Source organism: Eptesicus fuscus, chromosome 19, assembly GCF_027574615.1.
Source record: "Eptesicus fuscus isolate TK198812 chromosome 19, DD_ASM_mEF_20220401, whole genome shotgun sequence".
Lineage (NCBI taxonomy): Eukaryota > Metazoa > Chordata > Mammalia > Chiroptera > Vespertilionidae > Eptesicus > Eptesicus fuscus.
In genome coordinates this window covers 30603038-30623880 of record NC_072491.1, presented here as the reverse complement: position 1 = coordinate 30623880, position 20843 = coordinate 30603038, and positions in this window count along the sequence as shown.

Here is a 20843-nt window from a genome sequence, read left to right as displayed (position 1 = left end):
ATAATCATAGACTTGGTCTTAAACCAGCACCAATCAATCACTCCCCAAACGCCCAGGGATTGAATGACTCTTCCGGAGTTGTGTGTTGAGAGTTGGCCATGGCCATCAGCCACAGCCCTCTCTGTGGCCTGGAGCTGAGTTTTCTGAATAGTATCTTTTGATAAACAGAAGTTTCTAGCTTTAATTTACTCATAACTGTTAGTTATTTTTTTTCAATTATGTTAAATGTTTTAGTGTACTGTTTAAGAAATCTGTGTGATTACAAAACATTTTCCCATGTTATATTTTAGAAACTTTATGTTTTGCCATTCACAGCTAGATCTGTAATCACCCTGGAACTGAGTTTTTTGTTTGGAGTGAGGTAGAAGTCATCATACTCTCTTGTGCTGTATGCATCCAATTTACATAAAACAATTTATTTAAAAATTTTTTTCCCTTTTACAATTGTACTGCAGTGCCCCTTTGAAAGAAATCAAATGGTCTTGTGACCCTGAGTCTATTCTTGGACTCTTAATCAAATTGTAATTTTATTTGCAGGAAGATCTTTAAATATAAACTCAATTTTTTTTTGGATAGGAGTTTATAGAGATTTTCCATTTCTTCTTATATTTGTTGTGATAAGGTGTGTTTTGCTAGCCACTTATCCTTTTTATCTAAAATTTTAAATTGTTAGAAGATAGTTGTTCACTAGATTGTCTTTTTTCTTATATTTGTTATGAACATTTCAAACACAAAAGTTGAAAGAATTTTACAGTAACATTCATATATATATACCACCTAGATTCTTTAATTTATACTTACTATATTTCATTATTTACCTCCCCACCAATCTGCTTTTCTATCCTTTAATTTATTCTATTTTACCATGCATTTCTAAGCTGCAAACATCAGTATAATTTCTGAAAACTACTTCAGAATACACATTATTAATCTGTGTACAATTTTTTAAAGTTTTTTTTTTTCTCCTGAGGTGAATTTACTTTAAATTACACATATCTTCGGTGTGCCTTCTGGATCATTTTGGCTTTGCAAACCAAACCTCTATCAGGACATAGATCATTGCCTTCCCCCAGAGAGATCCTTCATGCCCTTTCTCTGGAGATCACCCTTCCACTGCCCCAGAGCCAATCAGCATTTTGATTTTCTTTTTTACCATAGGCTAACTTTAGGTTTACGGAATTATATGGTATATTATTTTACATGTTTTAAATATGCTTATTTTTTTCATTCCAGTTATCTCTCTTCTCTTTCTTTTTCTAGGTGGGTGTGAAAATTAGTCTTGACAATGCTATATCAATTTTATTAGACTTTTGAAAGAAATACATTTAGCTTTTGGATATTATATATATATATATATAGATATATATATATATATAGATATATATATATATATAGATATATATATATAATTTGTACTTTTCTATTTTATTAATTTCTACCATTTATTATTTCTTTCCTTAGATTGAATGAACTGTTCTTTTGCCAATGTCTTTATATATTTAGATATTTGATTTTCATGCTTTCTTCTTATCTGATCTATGCACTTATGGCTATTGATTTCTCAATAAGAAGGATTTGTTTGCATCTCACAAACTTTTATGTTTATTTTTTGAAAGCTAGAGAGAACATGTTTGCCTGTTTGTTTCTCTTATTAAAAGATCCTCTATGAGTAGCAAAATCAAACCAAACCAAAGGCAGAAGAAATCATGTCATATCCCTGCCCTGGGAAAGCTTTTGGACTATACTCAGTTGATGAGCACCACGCATGGCTGGTCATAGGATGAGGACACCCAGGGAAGCCAAGTAGGGTCTTAGGAGAAGATAAGCTTAGGGCCAAGTTCAATATAATGTATGAAAGGAAGAGATAAAGCCTGGAGTAGTGTCAGAAAGTCCAGGAAGGCAAAGGAGATGAGCAGAGAAAACAAAAGGTGTGTGGGATGGGCTTGTCTCCAGAGGTCCTTGCCATATAAGCACACACGAGAGTGTATGGTTCCATCTCAACATCCACAAGTCTTCCCCAGACAAGATTGTGACTGTAATGTAACGACTCAAATTGGGCCAAAAGAAGACAAAACAATTTCTCCAAGTAGAAGATTGGACATAGTATGTAGAGGTCTTGAATATACAGGAGCAATTAATGAAAGAAAATGAAAACAAATGTGATGCCAAATAGAATATCTTACTGCCTTCTGCTCCGAGAGCCAAAAGATGTATTCATGGAGAGCTAGGTTCAGAAGATGCTGCCCTCTATGAGCAGGCTGGAGCCTTGGGCTCTCCCATGTTCCTATCCAACATGCAGAAGGAGACATGGTGATGGATACGACTCTGTTACTTTGGAGTCACAGACCTTTTCAAGCTGTGTGGCCATGGGTGATTGGCTTAACCTATCTGCCACTCAGGTTCTTCATTTCCATGTAGGATCATACTAATACCTCCTCCCTTGCATGATTGTTATATGAATCAATAGCAGTGACTTAAAGTCTTTTACTCTGTGCCTGGCTCATAGACAAAACTATAAGTGGTTATTGTCTCTATTAAAAATTACTGGATGTAAAATTATAGCATAAAAGAGAAGATGAACAATAACTCAAGTCCATTTTCTACATGGTGTTAGTAATAACAAAGATAGGAGATAAAAACACATTGCTTTGTGGCCTAGAAGATTTTCATGAATCAATCAAACCAGTTTATAATACCATTAGCACTGTGCTAGCTTTTGCCCTGTGAAACAAACTCAGCCATTCCAAATCTGCCAAATACTTTTAAGAACTGGGAAGTTGATTTATATCGGTTACCATTTTGGAGGGAAGTAGTTAAATCCCTCCTGAGCTTTGTCTATCAGGTAGGAAGCAGGCAAAGGGAGACAATGCATGATTTTCAGATTTATTAGAAATGTAAGAAGACAGTGAATTGTCCAGTGAAAAAGAAATGGATAACCAGCTAGGGAAGCTTATAAAGAAAGACCTGAAGCAAGTGGCCTTGAAATAAAAAATCAAACATTGGAGGTTGAGGGCCATGGTTAGTAAATCTAGAATTTAATAAGAAGTTGTTATACCAGACTTGCTCTTTCAGAAATAGATGTAGTCAATTATAAACACCTCAGTTACTGATTCATTTAGGTCATATTTTTGACATGCTTTAATCTTTAGAGACTGTCAAAAACAAAAAGAACAAAAGCATTTAGCATGATGACTCACTGAAACATACTGTCATTTCCTTTCTTAAATTGAGCTCCCTTTATCCTGAAGGTTCAGAAGGGTATCATGTAAATTATTGTTTCAATATGTGTGCTTTTGTTCCTCTGAAACGTAGTCAGTTTTCAGTAAGCTCTTTGCATATCTGCTTTAAAACACTGGGAAGCACTCCCAGCAGTTCTATTATGAAAGGGCTATAAAAGTTACTATGCATTTTTTTAATCAAACACTTACTCTACTCGAGGACCCTTCTTACATATATGAACTCATTTGGTCTTCACAACAGTCCTGTGGCGTAGGTACTATTACCATCTGTCTTTCTCAGATGAGGCCACTGAGGCCTGCAGCTGCAACTAACTCTCTCGCAGGGCTGGACTTCAACCCAAGAGTCTGGGACTCCCTGCCCCGAGCTGCTATTTGGTGCTGACTTGGCTCCATCATTGTTTGTTTTGAAAAATGAAATAAATGCTTTATTTTTTTTTTCAATTGCAGTTTACTTTCAGTATAACTTTATGTTAGTTTCAGGGGTATAGTATAGTGGTTAGACACGCATTTACTTTACACAGTGTCTCCCCCAATATTTCCAGTATCCCTCTGGCACCATACATAGTCATGGCAGTGTTATTAACTATATTCCCTATGCTGTACTTTACGTCTCTATGACTATTTTCTAACTTGGCTCCATCTTAAAGGTAGACACCTTTCGGCGTTTAAGCCCCACCTCCTCTGATCTGACTTTATTTATTTTTGGGCCCCAGGGCACAGAATTGAGTTAACTATATGGCAGATTTTTGTCATATGTTTCGGCAAGCACTTCTTTTGTTTGATCATGCTTTGTTTTTCTCTTTCCCATGCCCACCCTAATGTATTTAACATGCAGCTCTCCAAATCCTCCTTCCTGTGTTTATGTAAGTGCATGTAACTCTGTCTTTGAAAACTGTCAGGATATGTGTGTGTGTGTGTGTGTGTGTGTGTGTGTGTGTGTGTGTGTGTGTGTGTTTTAAAAATTAGATAAATTGTACCGTGTCATAGATCTCCTTCTGCTTTATTTCCTTTTTTTTCCATGTCAAGTCCTTCTGATTTAGCCATGTTATCTAAGTAAAATGAGTTCATGATTTCTGACTCTTGCAAAGTATGTTGCTGAATACATGTAACCCTGATTACCTTTTCCTCCCCGATGAACTCCTATGTTGCTTCCAACACCTTGTGACCATAACCAACACTATGATGACATTCTTCTACATGTACCGTGATGGATTTGAACAAGGATCTCTCTAGGACAAACTGGAGGATGGAATTGCTATATTCCATTCACCTCTCGTTAGCTGAGTTATACCAGTTTGTACTTCCTACTAGTTTGTAATTCATACTATTTCCTTTCCCCACATTCTGACCAACACTTCCTATTATTCAAATGTCTAACTGTGCCAGTGTGATAGATGCAAAGGCTAATTTATAATAATAAAAGCATAATATGCTAATTAGACCAGACGACCTTCTGGACAAAGCCCGGGCTGCAAAGGTGCCAGAGGGAAGCTGGTGCTGGCAGCCGGGGGAAGGAAGGCCTACTCTTGCACAAATTTCATGCATCTGGCCTCTAGTATCTATAATAATAAAAGGGTAATATGCTAATTAGACCGAATGTCCTTCTGGACGAAGCCGGGGCCGGAGGGAAGTAGCCTGGTTCTTGGGCACCAGAGGGAAGCCGGGATGGTTCAAACCCGAAATCTGCAATCAAACCACAACCCTTCCATATATGGGACAACACTCCAACTAATTGAGCCATCTGGTCAGGGCTACTCAATAGTTACTTTAATTATATATTTTTGTTTATTTTTAAATTTCAGTTACATATGTTAATTAGCTAGTCAATATTAATGGTTTCTATGACTTTATTGCCAAATTATTAAAAAAAAAACATGTGGTCTATATGATATTGACCCCTTTTTATTTATTAAGGTTTTCTCTATAGCTTAGTGCACAATTTTTGTGATTGTTTTCTGTGTGGATTTAATTGAGATAACCTGTTGAAGCACTCAGTGGTCACCCAAAGCCTAACATGTATTATGTGTTCAGTAACGATTGGCTATTATTAGCATATACATTTGCTCCTTCCTGGAATGGCTGTGTTTCAATAGCTGTAATCACTTCTCAAAAGAAATTAAAGGGACATTGACCTTTGGTGACTTAATGTTGCAGAATGTAAATGTAGTAGGTCCTTTATTAAATACTGAATGACTATGATCACTCATTCTTGCTGTAAGGGCATGTCTTGAATTTTTGAGCCGTCTGGCTCAATAGCATAGTCTTTGAAGCAGTAGCTGAGATTTTTTGAACAGTTGCCCAAGAACTTGGTCTTAGGCGGTAATGCAGTGTGTTGAAAAGGAAATGCTTTGAATAGTAACAATTCAGAACTTGAGGAAAATGTATGTGGACCGAGTTAGTCAATGGAGGGTGCAGAGGAGGGTATGGGTGGAAATAAAGAATGACAGAGGTTATAGATTGAAGAGCAAGAATCTACACTAATAAAAGAGAAACATGCAAATTAACCATCACTCCACTACACCCATAAGCCATGCCCACAAGCCAATCAGGAATAAGTATGCAAATTAACCTAACCAAGATGGTGGCCGGCATCGGACCTGGAGCAAGCAGGAGGCTTGGGTTGCCCCAGCAATGGAGGAAGCCAAGCTTCCCACCCACCCTGGCCGGCCCTGGCCTCTGCTCAAGGCTACAAAGTTTCAATTATAGAAGATAAATAAATCCTAGATACTTGCTTCTAGCTGGCCCTGGCCTCCACTTAAGGAGGCGCTGAAAAAAAAAGAAAGAAAAAGAAAAAAAGGAGGGACTGGGACCTTGGGTCACCGGGGGGTGATCAGGCCAGGATGGGATGGCAGGGGCCACTGGGGGTAAGCAGACCAGCAGGGGGGCAGTTGGGGGTGAGCAAGCTGGCATGCAGAGTGGTTAGGGGCAATCAGGCAGGCAGGCAGGCAGGTGAGCAGATGGAGCCAGCAGTCCCAGGTTGTGAGAGGGATGTCTGACTGCTGGTTTAGGCCCAATCCCTGTAAATCAGCAGTAGGACATCCTTCGAGGGGTCCCAGATTGGAGAGGATGCAGGCTGGGCTGAGGAACACCCCTCCTCCCCGTGCATGAATTTCGTGCACCGGGCCACTAGTGCCATTATAAGATGTTAGGCCTTGATAGTTTGTGCTATGAATTACAATTGAAGTTGTGGGAATGGAGATTCATTTTCTAGAACAGCACTCATTTCTCCTCCCCCATACAATACTACTAGCTACACGTGGTTATTAAACACTAGAAATATGGTTACTGTGATTGAGCTGACGTTAAATTTTATTTGATATTAATTGATTTAAGTTGAAATTGAAATAGCCACATGTAGCTAGAGGCTACTAGATTGAACTGTGTAACACTAGAAAAGGGAATTGGCCAAAAAAAAATGTCAATTTAAAAGTGGGTCATGAAGGAGTGAGAAAAACAGATAATTTCAATGACCCTTGGGGGAAGGCTTAGGGAGTCAGGGGGATATGGAAATCCTTTCTTTCCTTCAGGGTCCTTTAGAGTTAGACAACCACCTGTCAGAACCACATTCAAAACTCTATGCCTCCGTAACCTTGTCGCCATCCTGCAATGCCTGTTCCATTTCCCTTGTCATAACCATAACCCTATGCTTGGAGCCCAGGGGAGCAGCACACCATATGGCAAGGAGTGCTACCAAGGCCAGAGGAAGCACATTAATGCCAGAGCATGGAGATTTATATTCATGGCACTGAAGGAGTGCCTTCTGTACACACAGCCCACATCTCCCTGTCTGCTGGCATGCCAAAGGCAAAAAGCTGCCTCAGGAGATGGCAATATGATCTCGCCAGACTTAGTCATAGAAAGCCAGAGCCTGCAATTTGCTAAAAAGACCTTTTAGCTCAATGTCTTCTGTGTTTGGACAGGATGTATGTTTGGATATGAGAAATACTGTGTGTGTTCGTGTCTGTGTGGGTACGGTTAAAAGCAAATAGCACAGCACTTTTGATACTAGCACTTTGTGCATATTAAGTTTAAAGAAAAGAGGTACAGCCCCTTTTAGAAGTAAAAACTTTCAAGATGGCCTTATGCCTATTTTATGTTGTGTCTTCTCAGCCTTTTCTGATTATCTGAAGCTGTGCTGAAGCTCGGGCTTCCCTGGTTTCAATAGCTTGTCAAGTTCTCTCCCAGGAGCACTTGCTAACTCACCTGAGTACAGGATTCGGTGCCTGGGGCCCCGTTGTGGCCTCTCTTTATGACTCTCTGTGGTGGGGAAATCTTCCATAAGCAGCAGATGAGTGGTTTGTCAGAGCTGTCCCAGGACAATTCTGGCTGCACCAGAGAAATCCGGAAATGAGGGTTAGAAAGAGATTGACACGTGAAGGGAACAACTTCATTCCCGCTCACGAGGATATCGCCCCAGACAGAAGCTAAGAACAGGTCCACCCACCTCCAGGGAGGGTGCAGTGGAGATGCTCTGATTGTTAAGCCTCATTGCCACAAACAGCTTTTAGTAGCTAGATTTTTTTTGTGTGTGGTTTCCAGGAGACATAATATGACTTACGCAGTTTGGTAAAAAGCATTTTCCCCCACCTACTCAATGATGCTTGGGTATTTACAATATATTACAGAGCTGAGTGCCACAGTTTATAGGAATATAAAAGCAGCTATTGACTATACTGCTTTATGCCCTAAATTAATGAAAAGTTCACAAAGAAAAAAAAATCTTAAATTGAAAAACTTGTCTAATCTTACAGTACTGAATGAAGATTCTGTTTAGACTTGAGATCTTTATCATTATTTATGTAGACTGTGGCAGAACCCAGAGTTCTTTGCTATAAAAAAATGTTCGACAGAAATGAAGAATGAGTAACAGTTTCAAATAAGATAGATTTTCTTCCACCTATTGATTTTACAGCTGCCTATACCTACACCCTAATTATCCAACAAGCACAAATACAGACAATAGGCATGATGGGAGGGTGCACAGCATTTGAGGTCTCCATTCTAGGATACCTTGGGGTTTTCTCCACTTAAAATGTGATTGACCCAGTTTTGTGAGTGTTTGCATTCATTCATTTATCCATCCATCCATTCATCCATCCATCCATCCATCCATTCATTCATTATTTTTTGCTGTTGCTGCTGTAAAACTTCTACAAATACTGCACCGGTCTACTAAGCCACCAACTAGATACTCATCAGAAAGAACTACAGTTGACACTTGAACAAAATGGGTTTGAATTGCCTGGGTCCACTTATATGTGGGTGATTTTTCCCCCAACAGAATATTTGAAAAAAGTTGCAGGCAAACTATATAGCCTAAAACAGACAACATAAACTTACAGTATGAATAAACATAATACAGCACTATAAATGTATTTTCTCTTACTTATGATTCCCTTAATAGCCTTTTCTTTTCCCTAGCTTACTTTATTATAAGATACAGTATAGAAAACATATAACACAAAATATGTATTAATTGACTGTTGATGCTATTGGTAAGGCTTTTGGTCAATAGTATTATTAGTAGTTGTTTTTAAAGAGTCAAAAATTGTGGGTGATTTTCAACTGCACAGGTCATCGCCTCTAATTCCCAGATTGTTCAAGAGTCAACTGTGTATCCAAACTTCAGTTTCTTTCATTTCACTTCAGTCTGTTTTTTCCTTTCATACACATAATTTCTATTAATGAACTACTCACCTCTAAATGAAATTTCTTCATTGGATTTTCAAAGTAGGAAGTAATCTAATTAATATCTTTTTCTTTATGTTGTCTTGATTTCATTGTCAGCACCAGATCTTTCTATACCATTCAAATGGAAGAAGAGCAAAGCAGCCCAACTTGCAATTAAGGGTTTAAATTTTGTTTTTGAATCTACATTAGAGAAGAGAGTCAAGATAAGAGATATTTCCCTACTCAATAAATAAATCTTATTGGTATAAAAAGGCACTAATACCTGAAATCTTAAATGTATTTGAAACTAATAGATTTGAAATTATTTTATAATTAAAGGACTAACTTAAGAAACTGATATTTTCGCAAACATATTATTAAGTGGATGATACTTCACCTGTCACATAATTTGGTAAATTATTTTATTTATTTTTCAAATTTATCTTTATGGTTGAAAGTGTTACAGATGTCACTCTTCTCCCCCCACCCCCCCACCCCACCATGACCTCCTTGGTAAATTATTTTTGAAGTTGGTTTTTTTAATTCTAAGGGGAGTAGAAAACTTCATCAATTTAATTCTTCAAGTTTTTTATTTTATTTTATTTATTATATTTCTTCAGAAATTTAAATTAGCACTGTCTCTAAGTCATATATCTCATAAAGATTTTTAAACCTTTTATTTATTTATTTATTGGATACTTTCTTTTCTAAAATTGACTAAATAAAACAATGACAATAATAGCAAACATTTGCTTAAGTTTATTGTGGACCAGGTACTAGGTGTTTTATAGAAATTAAATCATGTAATCCCCACAACTCAATTAGGTCATCACTTTCCATAACCCATTTTAGAGATTAAAAAAAACTGAGGCACAAGTTTTTAGGCAATCTAGAGCTACCATTTTTGCTTTTAACTTTTATGCTGTGTTTGTTCCAGTAGTGCTATATCAATAATCATTTTTAAATGATTTGTTAGTTAATGTTTTAATACTTAGTTTTAATTTGGCTTGTAATTGTAGACCTGTTTGAATTCAAGAGGACATTGCCTACCCACCAATAAGCCATGTAAGATGCTGTCTGCCTTGCTCCATGGTCTTGTTTTTAGTTTTGCTGAGTGATTTTTGTTGGCACAGACAGTGGGTCCATTTCTCCAGACAGATTCACATGAAATGGTGAAGTCCATTACCAAAGAGATTGGCTAGTCAAGTTCTCTGTCCTGCATCTTCTCAAACTATATATAAACTCTAGGGGACAGACAGCAAAGTCTAACCCGGAGTGTGCTTAGTGGGCCTGGACCAGTACAGAGGGGGGGATCATTAGATTTGAATATTAGCTGGCATCAGGTTATTACAAAGTAATTGCTACTCTATGGATAAATCTGCTTCTTAGGGCAGAGAGAGCAAATCCTTAGGTCAGAGCCCCCTTGACCCTGAGCTCCAACAAGGTTTGCTCATGTGAATCTTCTTCCCAGAGCTGCATTTCTAGCTAACCCCTCCCAGCCACCCAAATGATGATGTTAGGTTTAAGTATGTTCAGACTATCAGCTAGGCGAGTGGATTTCAGACCTTTTTGACTTTTATACAGTAAAACATATATGTGAAATTCATATTATACAATGACCAGGCTTCCTCTTCAAGTCGCTGTGGCATTTTATTTCCACTATCTTGCATGGTTTGCAGAGTGAATCTCAGAAAACAACCTGGCAGGCATGTAGCAGATACCTAACTGGTACCACTTATTCCCACAGAACATGAAAATAGAGCATTTCTCATTGAAAGAGAAATTATACCTTCCAGAGAAAATGCTTCCTGTCTGTAGTGTAGTACAAGAGCAGCTAGAGCACAGATGCATTCGAGTTGCTCATTGATTCAATAACCCTTTGTTAAGAACCAATTATTTCCTCACAGCCCAGTTGGGCAGATAACTAATTGATTTATTAATTTTGCACAAAGTGCAAAGTGCTGCTTCTGGCACGCTGTTGCGAGAACTCTTGGGCACTGTACATCTCAAACCGGAAATACCTTATTTTAAAAATAATTGAACATTAGTAAATTTGAAGATAATTTACTACTGTTCTTTTGTGGTGACACAACTAACCTATTAAGCAAAAATACAATGCACAACTAACGGTGGCCCTCAGATTTGGTCTCCTCCTTCATAAAGTACACTTTATAAAACCCAGATTTCAGCTCTGTGGAACGGAACAGATGCATACAAAATTTACTTTTTCAGTATTTTTTTCTTGGCTTGAAAAAGCTCCTCCTCTTCCATGAAATCCTTCTTGGCCACATCGGAGATATCTACTGAGAGAGCTTGTTCGTGTGATTCTTTTGGTACTCACTTTGCATATATGAATTTGTGACATCGATAACATGAATTAACTCTTACATTGATGGCTTAACTTTCCTGCGTGTGAGGGCTCGCTGCTGACTGAGTTAGAAGCCCTTTTAGGACAGATGCTGCTGACCTCAGCTGTCATCACCCAACTCTAGGACACACAGCCGTAGGGCAGGCACCCACTGGGCCTGCTGAATGAATGTGCCCCTCATCCCCAGAAGGGTTGGGGGTGGGGAAGGGGGTGGGTATCACTGAGGGTGGACTTGCAGCCTTCAACAATCTGCTTCAGAAAAAAAATTGATTGGAATGATCTGTTCTTTTTTTTTCAAAGGGCGGTTTTTCAGCACATTCTTTGGTTTACTTTTGGATTGCCATGAAAATACAATGAGGAAGTAATTTCTTCGAAGGAATTCCTCTATTTCTAGTCAAAAGCTACTTTTGGCTACCAGACCTGCCTGTCCTTTTAAGTCCCAAAGCCCTCATTCTCAGCTTGCTTCTCCTGTGTTCCCACCAAGAGGACTGGCACTTCTACTTGGCTCTGCCTCCTAAAAGAACAAAACAAACAAATAAAACCACTGTGATTGCCCCCAGCTGTCCAAAAAGCGAAGGCTGTAATGTTTGTGTTCTTTAGCCTTCCTTCCTTCCTTCCTTCCTTCCTTCCTTCCTTCCTTCCTTCCTTCCTTCCTTCCTTCCTCCCCCTCCCCCTCCCCCCTCCCCCTCCCTCTCCCCCCCCTCTCTCTTTCTCTCTCTCTTCTTCCTCTAGAAACAGAACCTAAAAAAGCAGTTAGATTAATGTTTTCTTGACAAATAAGAAGAGAAAGGGGCCATCAGGGAAATGATGAGGTGAAAAATCTTCATAATCCCAGATCCATGAGCCCTCTGATGCTTGTTCAAAATTCCCCTTCTGAAGACAAACCAGGAGAGTGAACTAAAAAGGGAGTTTTATAAAATGCTTGACTTTGAAAATAAGAGTGAGAGCTTGAGAGTGCACTAATGGGAGTGTGAGTGTGTGTGTGTGTGTGTGTGTGTGTGTGTGTGTGTGTGTGTTTGGGGGTTGGGAGAATGAGGCTGAGAGCCAGGGAAATGTAGTTGCATAAATCAGGCTTGTGCTGAGTTCTCTGCTTTTTTTTTTTTATTGGTTTGTTCCCTGTGGTGCTTTCACTAAAACTGCTTCCTCTTTTTCTACATTCATTTTGTTCCCAGTCCAGAAGGTTTTGGATGATGTTGGCGAGATGCCAAACATCTGGGTTTTGAAAGAGAGTGAAAGAGAGAGAGAGAGGAATCTCTATAGTTAAGTAATTTAATCTTTACATGTCCTTTGGGATGCTCTACATCGTGTGGCCTCAGAGGTCTGATGACTCTCGACTTGCCAGACATCTGTGGAGCACTATAGGAATCATGCATGATACCTCACTTGTTTAAATCAGAGATAAATAAGTGGTCGTCAAATTTATGACAGCTTCATAATAACTGGAATTATGATTATACCACCACAATTATGTAGTCTTTTAATATCTTATACATAATTTCTATGTGTATCATTATTAGACATCCCACTTTTGGAATGTCACTCTGTTCCTGGCCCCAATATAAGTGCTTTATGTAGATTAGCTCATTTAATCCTCACAATAATCCCAACAGATAATTAATGTTATCATTTCTATTGCATAATCAAGAAAACTGAGGTTCATAGAAACTACATGATTTAGTATTCTCTAGCTAGAAAATAGTTAACTGATGTTTAAATCTGAGTCTTTCTGACTTAAGAATCCTGGACAAAGATTTTTTTTTTTTTTTTTTACATTTCAGGTCATTATTGCAAATATTAATGCAAGTAATAAAACTAATAAAGAAAGCAGGGAGATTTTCTACTTTGTTCAGTTGATGCTATTTAAAGTATTGGTTTTAATGTTTTGCACTTTATTTCTCTACCTATGTGTGCTCTTCAATTGTAACAAAAGTAGTTGTGAGCTGTCTTTTACAAGGAGAAATTTTTAAAACACTCAATAAATCTGAGGCTCCATAATTACTACAAAAATTAATTTAGAGAAAAGGAAGGCATTAGGTTAAAATGCATTGACCATAATTGTGAAAATGATACTTGGACCAACCACATTTCTTTCTTCTAGATTATAAAAGATTAAGCATAATTGCTACCAAGTATTTAATATCTTTATGTGTAACTTCTTCAGTCACCTATTGCTATATAACAAACTCCTCCAAAATATAGTGGCTTAATACAACAAACTACTTTTGCGGGTTAAGAATTCAGGAATAATTTAGCTGAGTGGTTCTTCCGGTTCATGTGACTTTGACTGGGGTCACTTAATGGTTTTCAGTTGATGGTGAAGATGATCTAGAACTTTGCTGTCCAGTTACATATAGCATATATTTTAAATTTTCTAATAGCTACATATAAAACATGTAAATAAGTAGAATGAACGGCAATAGCATGTTTAAAGTAAATGTATCCAAAATGCTTGTGTTATGTGCTGTCAAGTTGGCTCCAATTCTTGGGGACTCTATGAATAATACCCACAATCTCCTTTCTTCAACAGTCTTGCTCAGCTCCTGTAGACTCAGGCCTGTGGCTTCTTTTATGGAGTCATTCCATCTCATATTTGGTCTTTCTTTTATCATTTAAACATATAATCAACATAAAAATTTTAATGAATATTTTTCATATTGTTTTTGAAATCCATTATGTATTTTACTCTTACAGCACACCTTTGAACTATTGACATTTTGAGTATTCCACAGCCACATGTGGCTGGTGGTTTCTATACTGGATAGAATAGGTTACGAGAGACTTGAATACTAATATATCCACTCCCATGCTTCCCACCCTGCTGGAGCTGGCTGGAATGTAATTATACCATTACATCATGTAGTATAGAGTGGTGTAATATGTAGCTGAGCCTCTCTCTTTTTTTGCCTGCGGTCTAGATGCCCTTGGGGTGTTATTTGCATCACAGAACTGCAGGATCATGACCAGTACAGAAGACAGGGCACTTAAAAAATACAGGTAGGAAAGCTCTGGCTGTGTGGCTCAGTTAGCTTGAGTGTCATTCCACACATCAAAAGGTTGTGGGTTCAATTCCTGGCAAGGCACATATCTAGGTTGCAGGTTCAGTTCCCAATTGGGGCACGAACAGGAAGCCCCATGTTACTTCATGCCTGTACCCATTTCTCCTGAAAGTATATATACTGCTCACATCAAATCTAGGAGTGGAATGCTATTATTGATTTCATTTCAAGAAGATAAAACATAGGTTTAAAGTGATGAAGTCCTGCAGCTCAGTGGCAATAAGGGGAGTGAACACATCCAGTCTCTCCAGGTGTAGCTCTTAACCACTATGTGACAGTAGAGTCACAGACATGCCAGTAGCAGTGACAGTAGTAGTTATCAATAACTAACACTTACAGGGCATGACTGTATCCCAGTGTCTGACCTTCCTCCCAGGCAGCTGGCCCGAGCCACCTAAACAATGGTGCTGGACTCCTACTCCATATATATATATGAGATAATGATGAGAATGGGTTAACAGAGGAGAGCTGAGAGGTGAAATGGGGCTTCTCAAACTGCCACCAAGGGAATTTTGCTTGAAATCATACTCTTCTTTTAATCCTCGGTCCTTTTTCTTCATGCCTATACCTATTTCTTCTGGAAGCTTTTATCAACCATTTGCATACAAATCCTCATCTCCTGGCATGCCTCTGGAGACGCCTCCCAAGATCTTTTTGAAGTCTCTCTTATTGGATAGCAGTGATTTGGCTGGAAAAGAGCAGTAATTCCATCCCTTCTACCCCAGTGAGTGGTTCAGGAGAAAGAAAGCCAGATTATAACTGTATACGCCCATGAGCAACTCACTCAAGGGGAAGACTGGGTGAGCACCAAAGCCCCACTGAAGCAAGTCCTACTCCATAGGGGTGTCTCCTGCACAGCAGCTCTTCCACTGTAGTCACAGCTGGTCCTCACAATCAGTTGGCCTGGGGGTTGGGTGAAAAAGGTGGAGAGAGTAAGGAGTACAAATTAGTAGTAACAGAATATTCATGGGGATGTGAAGTACAGCATAGGGAAATAAACAATAATATCCTAATAAGTATGTATGGTGTCATATGGGTTCGAGTGAGATTTATTGGGATGATCACTTAGTAAGTTGAAACTAAAATAATATTGCATACCCATTATAGTTGAAAATAAAAAGAGGATTTTTAAAAAAGAAACAGGATATTTCTTTTCTGAGAATCCTGGGATAGATTCATTTGCAACTTTTGAAAATGATTCACAAATACGACCCCCTTCAGAGTGCTCAGGACAATCTATGTACTAACCATGTGGTCACCTCTGCTGTCTGTGGCTAGGGGCCCCGTGTATGCTCAGGTGCTCTGTCAAACCACATTTCTTCATGTTTCGTCTACTGTCAGGTGATCCCAAAAGATAACCATAATGAATGCTTCCCAATGTTACAGTGAAACAACCCCCATTGTCTCTGAGATAAATCAGAGTAGAGGAAAAAAAGCAAGCTAAGAGCCATTTCAGCTAGTACAAAGGACAGCACTGTTCAGGGTTTCTCCCTTGATGTTAGTATACTGACACACATTTTCCTGGGATAGAAAATATGGAACACGAGAATAATGCTCATTAGGAGAAAGCACCAACATATTTAAGGTAATAATAGGTTAACTGATTATTATGGTTATATATTTGATTTCCTTTGAAAATGTTGTCTTCCTGGAGATCACTTGAAATAGTTTTTCATGTTAATAATGATAATTATTTTCTAGAGTTTTCTAATGCTTTATTCATGTCATTGAAGAAGACTGAAACTCGGCATTCTTCAGTCTTTCTCTCCCTGACATCTCTCTGTAACCTATGCTGAGTCAGCTCAGCCAGGTTCGGTGAGCCTGAGAGGGGGTGGTGAAGGACTGAGAAAAGACAGACAAGAGAAGAAAGTGGGGTCTGGGTGGGATGTTGTCCTCTCTGATGGAGAGCTAGCGACAGCACCACACAGCCTGAAAGCCGAGTCTTTATTTTATGGCCAGATTCCACGAGGCAAAGTAAGGGCGTGGTTACAACGTTCTCACATGTTTCAGATCTTCTCAATTACATGCACCTTTTCAAGCTTTGTTTACTTGCTGCACCTCCCGCAGCCTATATCACTCAGCCACATGGGACCACAGGTTCGGACCACAGGTTCAAGCTTACAACTATAGCCTTGGCTATCATTGTGCTGGGAGGCCTTTGCCCTCCAAGCTGGGACTTGCACGTGGCTTTGCCACAAGAGGACCATGCCCTCTCATTAGTCCGAGGCTTGAACCTGTCCAAATGCTGTGGCCACTCTCCACATAACCCTGTTTCCCTCACGCGTTATTAACACCACTTCTGGAAGTATCTCTGCTTTTTGGAGACTCACTTTATTCAGGTCTCTTCCTTCAGCAGTTTCTAGTTTTCACTTTGCTTTCCTCCTGGTGTCTCTTGACTGAGTTTGAACACCTTGACTGAAAGGGGAAAAACAATAGCACCTGCAGTACCAAATTACACTCTCCATCAGCAGCCTGCTTTATTTCTCCCCTTTTTTTCCAAGCACATTGCCTTCAGCCTCCATCCTCTTTATTCAAATGGACTCACCCATTCAGGACCAAGAGCACACCCACGACAGGACAGAAACAAATCCTCATGTCTGAGCCTCCATTCCCCTGGCTGTCCTGGGGTCCCATGGACAACCGGCGAATGGTCAACCTGGGCCTTCCTGCCATCCTTTGAGTCTTAGTTTTCATGGAAATCGCTTGCTACTGAGCTCTTTTGTAAACAGAGTCCTGTCTGTGGAACTGAGACCACAGACAGGACCTGTGAGTCACAAGGATCTTCTTCCTGCGAAACCGGATGACGGTGTGACAGAATGGATTGGAAACAGGAAAGGCAGGAGACTTTAGGATGACTTTAGCTTCTCCTAGAAACCTGCTAGCCCTGTAAGTTGAGAATATGTATTTTTATTTAAAAAAAATAGGACAGCAATAATTCATAGCTAAAAACTAAATGATTTGGTGAGTAGATATATGCTGCATTTTACTGGTACATCCCATGACCATTTTGTAACTACCAATTTGTACTTCTTAATCCCTTCACCTTTTTCACCCAATCCCTGACCCCTGCTTCCCACCTGGCAACCCTCAGACTGTTCTCTGTATCTGTGAGTCTGTTTCTGTCTTGTTTTTCATTTATACTGTTCTTTGGGTAAAGCATTATACTTGATATGGAAAGTTTTTGGAACTGAGAAAATCCCCTTCTCTCTCTACAGAGCCACGATCTCAAATCTATTGCCTCACTATGGATAAAAAAATGTCTAATCAGCTCAGAACCAAGTAAGGGCACTTTGTTCTAGGCTGGTGTACCTGTCCTGAAGAAATGATTAACTGTTATTTAATGACAAGGGCACCTTTGGGCAACAGAATTTGCAGGGATTAAAAAATACTTTGGAAATATTTTTGAAAATATTATTATCTCCATCCTCGGTGAGCTGTGCTGCCCACATACCAGTATATGAACATATGTGTAACTCCATCTATTGAAAAAAATCCACATTATTAGCCGGTACACCTGGTACTTTAAGTGAAGTGACATCCATGGAAGAACCCAGATCCCTGTCTTCAGCCCTTCTCTCTCGTTCGAGGTTCAGTTTTATAAAGTAAGCCGTGAATCATTTATCTTTTTCTGGATTCGTCCATTGTGATTGGCTTTTTCATGCTGGATTGATACTGGAGATGAAAAAATACACATATTGTTCTTTGACACAGGTGGTGTATTAAAAGTTTTAAGACTTCATTTGAACAATAGCCTATTCTAATCAGGCAGTGCCAAACCAGAAGTGATTAGCGCTCTACTGACAGGAGCCTGGGGAGAGGCGTTTATAGAAAAAAGGCAGAACAATGTAAGAAAATCATTAATTGGCTATGGTTTAAAGCCTACTTGGCTCTGTGAGTGGTTGCCTTTAGGTTTTAATTGTGTAACCTTGAGGCATTTATAGGCTTAGATTTTGGTTTGTTTACAAAGACCATCACAGTATTAGAGCCACTTCAGTCTAATGGCCTCCTTGTTTAATCTAACACCTTGTTCTCAGACATTCTGGGAGAGATAGACCAGCTAACAGGGAGCCATGAGATCACATGTAAAGTCCAGGGAACACTGGAACACATGATGCTTAGACCAGTTCTTTTTTTTTTTTAATGTTTTAATATTTTTATTGATTTCAGAAAGGAAGGAAGAAGGAGAGAAAGATAAAAACATCAATGATAAGAGAGAATCACTGATACTGGGGATCAAGCCCACAACCCGGGCATGTGCCCCTGATTGGAATTGAACCCAGGACCCTTCAGTCCACAGGCCGATGCTCTATCCACTGAGCCAAACTAGCTAGGGCCTAGACCAATTCTTGATGGAGGCAGCAAGGCTTTGGCGAGTGTGTGGGTAAGAGGTGATATTAGAGGTTGTGTCTTAGAAAGAAGAGAAATAACGGAAAGAGCATTCCAGGCATAGAAATCCAACCCAAAACACTTGAGAGAACATCTGTTTTTGGGGAGTCGCAGGCAGGGCAATGTGAATATAACAGGCACTGATGAGAGATAAAGGCAATGTAGATTTTTATTGCTGCCATAACAGATTAGCACAAATGTAAAATTTTCAAATAACACAAAGTTCTTATCTCCCAGTTATGTGGGTCAGAAGTCCAACACAGAGCATCTGAGCTGTGTCCTCTGCTTAGTTTCCAGGCTGATTTATTTAAGAGTTGGCAGGACTGAGTTCCTGTCTGAAGGCTCTGGGGAAGAATTCGCTTCCAAGCTTATTCAGATGGTTGACAGAATCCAGTTTCTCGTGTGCAGGACTGAGGTCCCTATTTCCTTGCTGGCTACCTTTCATTCCTAAAGGCCTTTCTCTGGTTCTTCCACATGACCCCCTACATCTCAGAACCAGCAAGAGAGCATCAAATCCTTCTTGTGCTTGGATCTCTCTGACTTCTCTTCTGCCTTCTTCAGTTCCCAGGCTAAGACAGCATTCTGCTTCAAGTGACCTTGTGATTAAATTGGGCCACCCAGACAATCAAAAACAATCTCCTCATCTTCAAGGTCATTAACCTAATCACATCTGCAAAGTCCATTTGCATCTTTGGATGCAAGAGGGCATGGGCATCTTTGGGGGACATTATGTTACTTACCACAATGGGAACACTAGTACTGAGAAATAACCTCAAGGAATGTGTGTGTACACATGTGTGTGTGCATGCACATGTATACAAGTCAGGATTCCCAAATTTGAGAAACATTAAATATTCCTTTCTTGCATGTTCAAAAAAAAACCATATTTTTATGTTAAAATCTACAGTAAAGAAACCTGTGTTACTTTTTCACTGGGTTCCTTAAGTTTTGTTTTACCTTAAAAACTTCCTCTTTGAAGATTCCTTATTCAATTCTAGGAATTGGTGTTGTGTCCAGTAGGCTTTGGGAAGGTGAATTAGACAGTTATACAGAGGCCCACTCATGAGTCAGTCATAGATGTTTAGATATTGTCTTGAAAATTATGAGAATCACTGTAGGACTTTTAGCAGCAAATTGTATCATTGAGTGGATTTTTAGTAAGGATTGCCTAGATTGGAAGAGAATGGAGAGTAGGGAATAAAAAGGTGTGGTAGAAGAGGGAGAGAGAGAGTAGGAGACAGGAGCAGGATTTTAAGCAAGAAATTGTATTAGCCTGAACTCAAGTAGTAGTGGTAGAGATGGGAGCAAGTGAAAGTATTTAAGGATACTAATGATTTAGAGGAAACAAATATGAAAGCAATTTATGAAATGAAAAGGCTAAGGGAACTTAAGGATGACCTATCTATGATGACTCTCATCAGACTTTTATTATCAATGTTTTTGTTTTTCTTCTCCTGTAGTGTAAGTTCTACAAATGAAGAACCATAAATTAGTTGTTCATTTCCATTCATAACACATTTCCTGGCACAACAAATAGGCTTCATAAACATTTACTTAATGAATGAGTGAGTGAATAAATGAATAAAATATTTCAACTGGTTAAAAAACTTGGGATTAAAAAATAATATGTGGCTATAAACTTTTCCAATTTTTTAAAAATATGAGAGCTGCTTATTTTCATAAAAACCAGATACACATCATTGAGATAAATTGATAGGAAAGAAAACCTGAAAAGACAGTTGGAAAGTGATAACGTGGAAGTGTTCATCACCGTAGTTCCATTAGCCACAGAGGCTCTGCCCCCACCCCCCACCCCATGATGACTGTCAAGGTCCAGTCTCCCTCTGTGGCTCAGTGCCCCACTGGATCGAGATAATTTCTTGAGTGAGATTTCAATATGCAAAAATGGGACATGGCTGATGAAAAAAGTGGAGAAATCCTATTTTATGCCTTGTTATCCATGCAAGGTTTGACAAGTTGTTAATTATTTCCCATTTTCTAGTTGTGATCAATTAAATGAGATTCCTTTTCTAGTGTTACAGAAGGGCAGCATTTGGACTAATGAGAGTGATGGTAATGACTTTGAAAGGAATGAAAGTCATTTGGGAGTTTAAGGTGTGCTGT